The 9,596-nt window shown below is 56.8% G+C and overlaps 1 pseudogene; it reads right to left on the bottom strand.

Moving 5' to 3' along the window:
- Positions 1 to 6,109: 6,109 nt before the first annotated feature.
- Positions 6,110 to 7,816, bottom strand: LOC147960163 (uncharacterized; annotated as a pseudogene).
- Positions 7,817 to 9,596: the final 1,780 nt, after the last annotated feature.

Genomic DNA, 9,596 nt, shown 5'->3' with positions numbered 1-9,596 from the left:
AAGCAGTAGGTGATAATTATGGGAATCAGATTAAGCGTGAAAGAATAACTTCATCCTAAGGTAAATGCTGGAAAAGCAACTACCGCTGGGTCAGGCCCGAGCGACGTGGGGATGATGCAGCCCGAGGGGCGCCCCCAACAAGGTAAATAAAGAGCATAACCAAAATGGATACATGCCGCGGGGACGGACCCACGCGGCGTGGGAATGGTGCAGCCCTGTGGGCGCTCCCAGCTGAAAGTAGAACTCTGAAAGATGTCACCTGGTGCTGTTGAAGATGAAGTGATGCTGAGGAAGTGAGCGATGCATGGTGAAGACGTTGGCCCTCATGAGCCCCCAGGCCTAGGAGCCTCGGGAGGCTCCGGTGGCACGTGCAGGTCTTCAGGGACCATCGCCACCTCCGCCAGGACCGCGCGATGCCTGATCTCTTGAGCCTCCAGAATGCTCCTCAACAGGCGCTGATGTGCGGCGACCGCGCTCGGCAGGCCAAAGGGCATGCGAACGTAGCTGTGAGGTGGTCCCTCGCAGCGCCCTACAGCCGAAGGCCATAGGCGCTCCTGGGACGCAGCTCGGTTAAGCCCTGGTACGTCGACGCAGATGCGCAGTCCTCCATCCTCGCCTGGATGTGGGGCAACGGTAGGTAAGCGGCAGCTGCCGCGCATGTCTCTGGACTCTCGTAGCTCATGGGTGTTCCTTGCGATGAACTCCTGAGGGTTTGGTCTCCTTTGACTTGTACCTTCGTGAGGGAAGCGTGCTTGAAAGCACCCCTCCAAGTGGTGCCCGAGCGCCTCCCCCGCGACCTTGGCAAGGTCAGCGGCTCTCCAAGAGAGAGCCCCCGAGCCCTGCCTGAGGAGGGCGTCGGGCGTGCCTTCCTATGTGTGAGAGGGTGGCGCTCCCTGATCGGGCGCGAATCCTGACGCAATACCTCCGGAGGTGCCTGCCTCCTTGTGGCTCGGGCCAGGTGAGGTCTTCTTCTTCTTGAGGGTTGCCTCGGGAGGCCTCCCGCTCCTGTGATCTGGGTCTTCGATTGCTGTGGCTTGGAACGCACGCTCAAGCGAGCACACTGCGTCCCTTTCTTCACAGGGTACGGTGATGACTCCACTGCTTCCTGGCATCTTGAGGACATTGTAACCATGGTGAGTCACTGCCATAAACTTGGCTAGGGCTGGGTACCCAAGGATGGCGTTGTACGGTAGGCGGATGTGAGCAACGTCGAAGTCGATGAGCTCGGTGCGGTAGTTGTTGCGTTGCTCGAAGGTGACCGGAAGGCGAACCTGCCCAATTGGAACAGTGGAACCATTGGTGACTCCTGAGAAAGGCTTGGTCGGCTGAAGCTGGTCGTATGGCACTTGGAGATTGTCGAACGTCTCGACGGACAGGACGTTGAGTCCTGCCCCGCCATCGATGAGGGTCCTGGTGACCTGCACGTTGCTGATGACTGGGGAGCAAAGCATCGGGAGGATTCCGGTCGTTGCCGCACACTTGAGCTGGTCTGCGGAACTGAACGTGATCGCGCATATAGACCACCTGAGAGGGCGCGTGGCCTCAAGCTTGGGAAGGACTGCATTCACCTCGCGAGCAAACTGCTTGAAGATGCGCTGTGAGGCTAGGGCCTGGGCACCACCCAAGATGCAAGCAATTGCACGCAGCTCTTGGAAGCCCCCAGCCCCATCGTCTTGGTGTTGGTCTTCGTTCCTCCTTGGTGGAGGCGGCAGAGGAGGGAGGCCTGCGTTGCCGTGCGGGTGGCCCTCACGAGGCCGGTCCCTCCAGCCTCCCTCGCGAGGCTGGTCCTGCCAGCGGTCCTCGCGAGGGCGGTCACGCCATCCCTGGCGAAGGCCACGGTCTTCCCATCGTCCGCCACCTCTTCCTCCTCCTCGGCCATAGCCCCTGTCGTTGCGCTCTAGGCGTGGGCCGATTTGCCCATCTCGCACGGCTCTGAGCTCTTGACATTCGTTGGCATTGTGGGTGTGGACGTCGTGGTACACGCAGTACCGTCCGCCCTTGGATGACTCAGGATGATCCCTGCCTCGCTTGGTGTCCGGTTCCGCTGCTAGCACGGCAGCCCCCTTGCGCTTCACGTCTTTGGCCTTGAGCTTCTTTTCTTCCGGGTCCGCTGCCGGGAGCTCGAGGAGGGAGAGACGCCCTTCCTCAGCCCTGGCGCACTTGGTCGTCAAGCTGAACAGCTCCAGGGATGTGCACAAGTCTTCATGGATTGCTAGCTCTTCCTTCATCTTGACGTCGCGCACGCCGTCGGAGAAGGCTGAGATGATAGCTTCTTCAGTTACCTTGGGGATCTTGAGGTGAGCGTAGTTGAAGCGCTGGATGTACTTCTGCAGGGTTTCTCTTGGCTGTTGCTTGATGTGGCGCAGGTCGCTCACGGCCGGGGGCCGGTCGCGAGTGCCCTGGAAGTTGGTGATGAAGCGGGTGCGCGTCTCGCTCCAGGAGGAGATTGTGCCGGGAGCCAGGTGCGGGCGCCGTCCTTGAGCGCCATGGGGAACCAATTCGCCATGACCTTTTCATCTCTGTTGGTGGCTACGATGCCCAGCTCGTAGAGCTGCAGGAACTCCGCGGGATCTGCTGTGCCATCGTAGCGGGGAGGGAGGTCAGGCTTGAACTTGCCTGGCCATGTGACGCCGCGCAGCTCGGGGGTGAAGGCGAGGCAGCCCGCCGTGGCCACCGGCGCCCTTTCCTGGTGCTGGACTTGTTCTTGTGGGTCACCATGCGCCGCCACTGGGAGCAGCGCGGGGTCTTGTCGTGGAGGCGCTGGGGCGCGATCTTGGCGCGCCGGCGCTAGGAGCGCGAGCACCTTCCCGGGGACGTGGGATCTCTTGGCAGCTCCCTTCTTGTTGCACAGGCGCCGGACATGGAGGGTCCCGCCCTGGGGCTGCGCGCCTTGGAGCCAAGGCACCTTCTTGGGGAGGAGGTGGCGGAGGCGCCTCCTGATCCTCGCCCCCTGAATGGGACGGAGGGCGAGGCAGCGAGAGGGACCGCAAGGGGGAGCCCCCTGTGGCACTAACGAGCTCAGTGATGCGGGCGAGCCAGTCCTTGTAGAGGTCATCGACGGGGCGATAGTGCAGGATTTCCCGCGCCAAGAGCAGTGAGGCGTGCGCATCCATGGGTGCGCGACGGGCGTGGGACGACGAGCCAGCTGGAGTCAGCGACGGGGTGGCGGTGCGGCCATCCCGCCACACTGAAGGATGCTGGGACGAGGCCTGCTGCTCGTTCCCCGCCGGACCGGTGGCGGCGGGCGACGGGGAACGACGAGGGGGCCGCCTACGGGCACCGTCTGGGCGACGCGAGTGGCGCGAGCAGCCCGGCGCTCGGCGCGAGCCCGACGAGCGTCAGCCATGGACACGACGGAAGATCACATGCAAACAGCGGAAGAAAGATTCTGGCGCACCCCTACCTAGCGCGCCAAATGTCGGATTTCGGGTTCCGGCAGACCCTTGAGGTTCGAACACTGGGGTGTGCGTAGAGACCTCTCCCCTACCAATCTACGTCCGATCCTCTCGTGTGAACTAAGATGAAAATGATGAACAACACAAGAGACACGAGGTTTATACTGGTTCGGGCCACCGTTGTGGTGTAATACCCTACTCCAGTGTGTGGTGTGGTGGATTGCCTCTGGGGCTGATGATGGACAGTACAAGGGAAGAACAACCTCGCGAGGGGTGTTCTTGAGCTGGTGCGGTGTGTTCTACTTAGTCTCTACTAGGTTTTCTCTCCTCCTCCCTTCTCTTTCTCCCTTTGTGGAGGCTAGCTCTATTTGTAGAGGCCCTGGGCCTCTCCCCGAATAATTGAGCAGGAAGGGCGCCAACAATTGGCCATTTTGAAGGGGAACATCTAGTACAAGTTATCCTGACCAAAGGTGGTCTTCGGCTGCCAAAAGCACTGGTGATGACGCCGTCTTGGGCTCCACGGTGACCTCCGTCCGGCTGGTCTTGGTCTCGTTGCACCGGAATGGTAACCTTTGCCTGATACCTTGGCCTGTGCTTGTCCCCTTTGCACCAAAGGGGAAACAAGGACCCTGCGCAGGCCGGCGCCCGCCTGGCCTTGATCGTCATGGCTTGCGTCATGGGATCCTCGCGAGGTACCCTTGCATTGATCTCTCCGCCTCCTCACGAGCCTTCTTGATGAGGCCGCTCTTGAGGAAGCTTCCTGTCGTCCACCCCACGAGGCTTGGCTCCTCATGAGGGTCTTGAGCTTGGGCTGATGAAAATGGGCCGCGCTGGGCCCCCACCTGAGCCACGCCGCAGGCCGCAGGCAGGCAAGTCTGGGGACCCCCGTTCCTAGAACGCCGACAGGTAGAGCTGATGTAGGGCCGCCACAATATCCCACTTGACGATCTCCCAACAGGATTTGAAGAAACCACCTGAGAAACCGTCCGGTCTGGGTGCCTTGTCAACCAGCATGTCATCGATCGCATCCTTTACCTCTTGCATGGTGAACCCTGCCTCCATGCCATCTGGGTCCACCTGATCCAGATCAAGCTCATCCCAGTTAAGGGTGGATGATGTGTTCTACTCAGTTCTAAAAATATTCCGGAAGTGGTCGTGTGCCAGCTCCGCCATGGCAGCAGAATTTGACACGGCCCCAGCTGGACCGTGTAAGAAGTGGATCGTATTGCTCTTGTGCCTCGCATTCGCCTTTCTTTGGAAGAATTTGGTATTTGTGTCTGTTTCCCTGAACCAAAGCACCCGACTCCTCTGCCTCAATTTAATTTTTAGAAGAACTGCTAGTCCCGTGGACCTAGATTTAAGTTTAACCTGCAGCTCTTGTTCCTCCTCCGTTAGCTGCCTGAAATCTTGGGCCGTGTCAAGTTGCAGGATTAGCTCATTTACCACAACAAGCTGTTTCTGGATGTCTCCTACCATATTTTTGCTGCAAGCCCTTAGAGCCTTGCTCAAGCGCCACAGTTTTGTGTTTAAGGTGGATAGAGAGCAGCCGTTGCCGAGTGGGGCTGTCCAGGACTGTCCTACGAGTTCCTTATAGCCTGAGATGAATTGCCAGTAAGCTTCGAAACGGAAGTGTCTATTGGTCTTGATGATCGAGTCATTCACCAGGAGCAAAGGGCAATGATCCGAGACTGAAGATGACCGGGTAGTAGTTTAGCTGCTGGAAACAGCAGCTCCCAGCCCACGTTACAGAAAGCCCTATCCAGATGCACAAGGGTGGGCGAGGCATGTTCATTGTTCCACGTAAAACGCCTGCCGATGAGAGGCAGCTCATGCAAACATGATCTATTCAGCGATCTAAGAAATTTGATCATCCAATTGCGGCTGATTCTATCATTGTTCTTGTCTTGGGGATCAATGATTAGGTTGAAATCTCCAATCACAAGCCATGGACTCGCGATAGCGTTATGGATATCAGCCAACTCATTGAGGAAGGCTTGCTGCATTAGCCCAATAGCACAGGACATTAGAATTTAGATAGCAGCTAAACATAGGAAAATTAAGCCAACGAATGCAGTAGCACGGACATAGGCGGGCGTTCAAGCTGCGCCGCCTGCAAGCTCCTCTAGGATGGCGTGCAGCTCCGCGTCGGGCAGCTGTAGCTGCGCCGGGGAGGATAGGCCTGCAATGTCAACTTACTTGGCCACATTCTCCGGTGGCATCGGGGCACGAAAGAACTGCAAGTAGTTCAGTAGTGTGTCATCATTGAACTCCTCTAGGCACTTGATGAAGCCAAGCTTGACGGAGATTGCCACTTGTGTATGCCTTGAAGAGGAGAAGTTCGAGTGGAGTCACTGGAGCCGAGAGCTCTGTCTCGGTGCTCTGACCACACCCAGAATCCTCTGCTTCAAGGGGCAAGGCGATGGAGTTGCAGTTGGTGGCGTGCCTAAGATGGAGTTCGACAACAGGGCAACGATCTTGCTGATGAAGGCATGTTGTTCATCGATGTGCAAGCGAACAACCATCTCAGTAATTGCTGAAACCAGACCTGGGCCGGTCAGGTTGGCCTCTGCCAGTGCGCGCCTAGCACGAATTTCCTCGACAGATTGCTGTTGTTGTAGTTGACTGAAAGAGTCCTGGGCCAGATGATCTTGCAGGTTGAGAGAGGCGCCAGGCCAAAAAACAACCTCGGGGCCTGAGGCCCTGTTGGGTTCAACCTATGACATAGCAGCTTGGGCTTCCTCCCAGTTTGGCAGCCAGCATGGTCCATGAGCAACCACAGGCATGTCCCAAGACTGCATCCACTGCGACATGATTGGGGAAGTTGGCATCCAATCTGTCACCAAGCATGGCCCCAGCGATGGTGGCAAGGGCGGCAGCTCGTAGCTGTTGTGACCTTGGGCGAAGAAGGAGGCAACACCTGCAACGGTGATGTGAGCTGCATCAGATCTCTCGTGGCTGATCCATGGTGCAGAGCCGAAGGGGAGGGATAGTTGTCCTGGCGAGGCAGCCTCTGCAGTACCCAAGTAGGGCCGTGATGGGAGTGGCATCTGTCGGGGTGGGGAGTAGAGTTGCATCAGCCCTCCAAAGGAGGGTTCCCAGTTCAGCGCATCAGCAGCCCCCTCCCCATCTGCAAAGCTAGAGCCCACCCAAGCATGATCAACTAGGTCCGCTGGAGGCAGCAGCTGTGACAGCATGTTGTCGGTATGGTTGGGAGCCTGCTCAATCATCATCTCAGTTCTGCTATGGGCATCACTCAGCTCATCCCCAGAGCTCTGTTGGTCGATTGGTTCCCTTGACCCTGTTGACTGGTTCTCTTGGACCACCAGCAAAGTTGGTGTGATGAAGGTCCGTCCTCGCACAAGCTCCTGCCGATGGTTGTCCGATCTGTCTTGAGCCGACAATGGCATGGCGGTAGCTTGGTCCATCGGCTCCCCGCCCATACCCTCTCCATGGTGCCGGCGCCGGTGAGGCAACAGGGCGTGAGCCGCCGTGTCCCGGTAGTTCGCATGCTCGTGCACACCTTGGCAGAACCCCTTGCGCGCACGTCCCCTCTTGCCTCTCTTCCTACGGCCACCACCATTGCCATCATCACGGTCATCATCAGAGCGACGGCCAGCATGGAAGGAACTTTCATATGCTCCCGCCCTAACCCGACCTTCGCCATCTTTGGTTCCCATCCTCCAGTTCTGAATGCATGGACTCGTGGCCACTCCTCCCCTGGACTAGTTCATGGTGACAACGGTGTGTAGTCCTTGACGATGTCCAGGTGAATGAGGACCAGGAAGTGAGGGCCTTCCTTTCCCTCCTCTGCTGGAGTCCCTTCGGCAAGGAACTCCCTCGGCCTAACAATTTCGGGGAGGTGCAGCACATTGAAGTCAGAGGCTCGGGGGATCTTGTCAGGGTTCCATGTCCAGAGCCATGCAAATAGCACCGCCGATTCCTCTTCGTTCTGGACTTGCGCTCGATGAGATCCAGCCGACAGTCTTTTCCGATCACCTCTTGAACAATGTCCAGTCCCATGCATTGAGCGGGAGGCAGTCGATGGCTACACAGCAATAAAACCGCCACACCTTGTTACCGCCCGGAGGGGGGAACCAAGGTCGGAGCTGGAACTTCACTCCGGCCACCTCGACGTGGTGTCTCTCATAGACCAGGTTGTGTTGGGCGCGGTCAGCCAGGGTGATGATGTAGTCTTCAGGGAAACACGATGCCACCATGATGTCCCGTGAGGGGAAACCGTGGTCGTGCTCCACCACTCTCTCCACCATGTCTAGCGTGATGGCCGAGCAGTCGCTCGTCGCAGTGAGCAGCAGCGACAGCGTTCGCAGCCGGAACGCCTCCTCCTCCATCGATGGGGTGCTAATGACCGTGAAGTTCGACATGGCTGAGCGCTGCGAGGGCGTGCCCGGGATGTAGCTCATCGTGGCCACAGCAGGCTGCGGTGCGGGCGGGATGGTGTTGGAGGGTTGGGGGTGGCGGCTGGGGGTGGTGGGCACGAGGGGGGAGCACACGCTGGGATTGGGGCGGGAGTGGTGTGGTGACGGAGCTAGAGCACGCGGCCTTCCTCTTAGTCAGACGAACCGGGAAAGCACGCTCAAGGTGGCCGGTCCGTTTGCATGTGTAGCAGATTTGGGGATCCCGGCATTCAATGGCCTTGTGGCCAGCAGCGAGACAACGGAAGCAGCAATTGCCAAAATGCAGCTTGAATGCCTAAGCAACTGCAGACCGAGGAGGATCGTTGTGAATCCGCAGATCTTTTCGGCGCTGCGGGCGGTGATCCGCCTGACGCTGCGCCAGGCGCCGAGTGTGTCAAGAGCAAGTGATCTCCCACTCCAATCCCTCCTTTTCTCCTTGGGCTAAAGCCCAATTGACAGCCACCTCCTGTGGACGCCGTCCATGGCAGGTCACAGGCGTGCGTGCCTGCCCATCTCCAAAGGCCGGCACAGAGGAGAGCACCATTGCAGGCGCCATAATAATGGACCTTAGAGTAGGCTTGCTCGCCCCGGCCACCGCCGCCCAAGAAGGTGGGCGGGCGTGTGCGCTCCCCGGCTGTGCAAGCGGCAACTGCCTCAGAAGGGAAGGAGGGAGGGGAATAGAGCTTACCTGGTTGGTGGCCACCTCCTCCACCGCAATCAAGCGCACACATGGGAAGATCCTCCCGGAGATACGGTCCACGAACTCCGCGGGCGGGTCGCCAACCGAGTCCCGGAGCGCCACGCAAGGTAGGATGCAGCCAGAGACCTGATCCACGAAGGGCAAGGGGCTCGAAACTGCGCTGGATCTCGCCGTCGACGCATTGAAGAAGGAGGGCGGGGTGGGTGAGGAAGGTGCTCTCGAGCGGAGAGCCATCCTGCAACGAAGTATTGCGATCCAACTTTAGGTGAGGTCTGTTACTTTGCCGTGCCTCCTAATGATCCTTTAGAACAATATTTGCTAGACCATGAAAATGATATGTTTATGAATGAAACAAGGTAAATAGATGAATTATTCTTTAATCAAGAACCTATTTTGAAACACAATTTGCCTGTTTAATTCCTTCGAGATCCTCCTCCACCCAAGGGTGATCCCGTGTTTGAGATTAAACAATTACCTAATACTCTAAAATATGATTATCTTGATGAAAAGAAGATATATCATGTTATTATTAGTGCTAACCTTTCAGAACATGAAGAAAAGAAATTATTGAAAACCCTAAAGAAGCACCGTGCCGCTATTGGATATACTTTTGATAATCTTAAGGGCATTAGTCCCACTCTATGTCAGCACAAAATTAAATTGGAGAAAGATGTTGTGACGGCCCGAGATCGATGCCCCAGATGCCTTCCATTTAATTTAGTTGTTGTCGTGTGTTTATATTGTTTGTTGCATTATCATAATTATTTTGCATCTTTCATTCCTCCTTGTCATATTTTGCTCCTTGCTTCATGATCATTATTACTTGCATTGCATTGTGCCTCTTGCCATTTCATTGTATTGCATTATGGTCATCTTGTGGTTGCATTTGTATGTTCATGTGATATTGTGTGCATCCCATCTCCCCTCTTTCAAAGGTTTGTTTTCCTGGTCCCAATTCACCTCAACACCCAAACCAAGCCATGGTCTAATGCAAACCCATTCAACTGCGCCTTTCCTCTTTATACCAATTAATTTTTCATGTAACATTTTCCTGTCTAGGAAAATGTTCATACTTTTCCTATAAAT

This window comes from Triticum urartu, chromosome 7A (assembly GCF_056163025.1).
Source record: "Triticum urartu cultivar PI428250 chromosome 7A, HENAU_Tu73, whole genome shotgun sequence".
Lineage (NCBI taxonomy): Eukaryota > Viridiplantae > Streptophyta > Magnoliopsida > Poales > Poaceae > Triticum > Triticum urartu.
Note: the sequence above shows the minus strand (reverse complement) of the source record. Positions and strands in the feature narration are given on the sequence as shown.